Source organism: Charadrius vociferus, unplaced genomic scaffold (genome assembly GCF_000708025.1).
Source record: "Charadrius vociferus isolate BGI_N301 unplaced genomic scaffold, ASM70802v2 scaffold365, whole genome shotgun sequence".
Classification (NCBI taxonomy): Eukaryota; Metazoa; Chordata; class Aves; order Charadriiformes; family Charadriidae; genus Charadrius; species Charadrius vociferus.
Window position 1 is genome coordinate 3,113,856 of NW_009648559.1, and position 4,001 is coordinate 3,117,856.

Genomic DNA, 4,001 nt, shown 5'->3' on the forward strand with positions numbered 1-4,001 from the left:
GTTGATGTGCAGATAGAGGCATGAGAAGAATAATTTACGTTTTTTGTGACAGTTCAGTAAAATTGGGCTCCTCTTTAGAAGGTACATTGAGAGGTAAAATATGTGCCTTCTGGTTTTGCTTATAGATCTTCATTGAAGTATGTAGGAGTTCTAGCTTTTATCTGGAAGAATATTTTCATCGTTGACTTGCTGGAGAATCTGTTGTTTTCCCTTCTACTTCTCATTTTATGAAATGATTCATGACCATTAAAGCCTCAGAAATACCAAATGAAAGCCGCAGTTCTTTTGTCTACAGTCTTAATCATTTTCATCCTCTTTTTCAAGCTTCCCTCTCTCTCATGTTTTGCTGGAGGACATCAGGCTATCCAGTGATGTTCAGCTGAGGTTTCAAACTAAAATTTGTTTCCTTTCAGGAACATTTTTTTTCCTGTCTTTTTTTTTCTCCTTCTTTGTTTTTTTCCCTCTGATATTTAATCTTTTTCTCTTCCCTGTATACAGAGTAAATTACCAGTGGCTGCTAGAGACAAGGTGAACTGAAACAACGGGAACTGTATCAAGAGGGCTTTCCTGTTGCCTTATGGCAGACATGCCGTTAACCGGCCTTTTGAAAAGACAGTATTACTGTCTCAGCAAGGAGAGGTAGAGGGTAGGATACAGTGTGTTGTGAGGGGAGGAGCAGAAATGCTGCTGTCTTACCTTAAATAACTCTTCCAGTAGCCTAAGGGGGAGCACTTTAAAACACAGATTAATGGCATTGCTTAACGCCTAAGGGAGTTAACTGACTGGAGTATCGGTACAAGTGTGAGGTTTATGAGACTCCCTAAGTGCTTGCAGTTGCTCCAAGGTGGGGATGGTGGGTAGCACCAGCTCATCCCATCCTGCAGCCTTGACAAGGGGCTGGCTAGCCTTGTGACTTGGCTGGCCAACGTGCCCCCTTCCAGTCCTTGTGCTCAGTACGTGGCGCGGGCTGCGGGAGGTCCTGAGCTTGCCTGTGTGCTTTCTCTTGGGAGATTGTTGGAGGTCTACCCTCATCGATAGCCGGTACATGGTGAGTGTGAGCAGTGATGCGGAAGGTGTCACCTGGTCTCTCCCTGTTCTCCCGTTGGAAATGACATCTGGAGAGCTAAGCATTGCCCTAGCCCACAGTTACATCTGTTTCCCATGGAATGCTGTTTAGGGCTACCAGGGAAAGTACCTGCTGGATCCCTCCTGTGTACCAGCCGTGCTTGTCTGGCCCAGCAGATAGTTTTTGTGGTAGTATAGTTGTACTTTACATGTCCTATACAGCCATGTAGACTGGGTGTTGAACTGGACCCACTGACATGTTTCAAGTGGAACAATGATAGAATATGTGCCAAAAACGCGTCTGTCTGTGGCTATGAATGAGAACAATGCCTGGCTGTCAGATTAGATGAGTCTGTCCCTGCAAAAGATATGGTCAGATTTTCAGAGCAAGCGCGGAAGAATTCACTTAATGTCAAATGCTGTTGTTGGATTGCTGTATTTAGCTGTCACAGTGTGGTGGAAGTTCGGGTTAGAAAAGTGTTCAGTGTTGCTGCAGGAAACTTGCATGTCATTTTGAACTCTTGACTTGCACATAGGCTGGAGCCAAAGACACCCGTAGAGCTGCTTAGAATGTTATTTTTTTTAGTTGAACTGAGCCAGGATTCTGGGACAGCACTATCCTTACTGTCAGAGTGAGAAATAGTTATCATATTAGGCTCTCTGCATGGCACAAACATCCAGGCTGTCTTATTGCATGGTAAAAATGAGTACATCAGATACAATCCTTTGTATGTAAAAAACATATTTTGCTTTCAAATGCATGCTTATCCTTTGTAGGATAATAGAAGCTAAATTTTGTGTTTGCTTTCAGAGTCTAGCATTGTTTCCTAGATTTTCCTTTTATACAATTGAAATAAATAGCTTCAAGAGTCCTCTTCACTGCATTTACTCTGAGATACTGAGGAGTTTAGGAAGATAGATAAAGCAAAAGGTACAGATCTGATTATGTGTCTCTGGAAAATGACTAGTAAAAGATACTCCTCTTCATGTTCTAGAGCCTTAGTTACTGTTAGTGTGTTGGTTATATTCAGACTTAGAAAATGACATTTTTAGGACCAGTCTACCATTTTTTCAGGTGCAGTTTATCATTCTTTTTAACTCCCAGTGCAAGCATGGAAGCACCACTCCAATTCTATGTGGAAATGATCAGCAAATAATTCTGGGTAGAGTTTTAGTGGGTACCGGTGTTATCCACGTAAGAAGAAAACAGGCAAAGGCTTCTCTAAAAATAACTGTTGGCTGATGATGTTGCTTTAAATTGTATCTCTTCTGCCAGAAAATTGGGTCCCTACATTATGTTAAACATATGTTAGCTGCTGCAGCCAAATAGTTAATAGAAGTCCTTCATTAAACATTTTCTTGCAAGGAAGAATCCCTGTGTGTTTTCCTAGGGAGAGGAAAAGTGAGTTGAGGAAAGGATTAGAAACCCTCCCCGATATCACTGCATCTCAGCTCAGCTGTAAGTGGTGATCAGCTGTCTCTCTTACTATCTCAGCTGCTCTCTGCCCACTCTGTCTGGTCTCTCCATCTAATTTATTCAAGACCCACGCTTTGGGTTTGATTCAGCCTGAGTTACGCCAGTGTTGGCTGGAGCATGGCAGTGCCGCTGACAAAATTTCCGCCTGAAGCTTTGCTCACAGCAGTGCAAGAAACTCTTCCTCCTGTGGGAGCTGCAGATGGGCAATGCTTTCTTCAGGAGAGGGCTGTAATTTCCTCGAGGGGTCACAGGCAGGGCAGAGCCGGGATATACAGAATTAGCACACCCCCCAGGCAGGCTGCAGCGTGGGACTCCGGCTGTGGCTCTGCCGGGACCCTGGAGAGGACAGGCACCATGCTGGAGGTGCCCCCGCTGTTCCTGGGCTGGGTGGTGTTCCGCACTGCCAGCTTCACACAGGGCTTTTGAACACCTCACTCATTTCTCTGGCTGTCACGTACCCTCGCTGCCCGGTTATATCTGATAAGAAGGCAGTGCCAAGCTTAGTGTGATTTGCTTCCCATCATTTTATGTTTGTGTGCCTGCTCCACAAATCCTCCTGCCAGTTGCTGCGTAATTGGGTGCAATTCGGGAGAGCCAGGCAGCCGTGTGTCCTTGCTAAGATGGGGCATTGGGAGCAGGGGTACCAAGGCAGGGATGGACCCTGTTGATCCTTTCTGTGAGACAATGTAGTCTTGCCCCATGGAAAAAGGAGAGCATGGCTGCAGCCCCAGCGCAGGGGTAGCACAGTGCTGACCTGGGGTAGGACTGCCTGCGTCACTCTGAAGGAGCTGATGCTGCAGTCCTGCCTGTGCTCCATCCCCGTGTGGGCAGAAAGGACAAGACAAAGCTTTACTTTGTAATCGGGGTGGAGGTTCCCCACGGTTGTTTCTGAATGAAGAATATCTTCTAGTTTGATGCACGCAGATGCTGTCAGCCAGACCTGTCACTCTCAAGCATTAGTTATCAGAATTTCCAGGTGAACTTTTTTCTCTCTGCTGTTCTAAGACTTTTCTAGTTGATGACTAATGTCTTTTGATAATTACTCAACTCATTTTGCTACTGAATTTATACTCGCGTATCATGAATCAAAGACATAATTTCTTGTTTATTTTGGACATCTTTGATGAAACTTTGGGCATCAGTCATTCTGCCTCTCAGCACCGTACCATTACAGAAATCCCTTTATACTTTATAAGTTCATAAATGACTCTAAAATCAAGTGAAAGACTTACCTTTTTTAAAATGCAATGGGAACAGCTTTGTTCCTGAGATGCTCTCTCCCTCCTCTGGGCTTTGGAGTGGAAGGAAGGTGCTGTGGGCACCACGGGTGGTTTGGGCTATATAGATGCATTTTTGCTTACTTTACCATTACAAATGAGGGTTTATAACTGAACTCTGTTTGTAGTGCTGTTCAGGAAAACAGTTTTATAAGAATATAAAATGCTTCTTTAGTATTCAA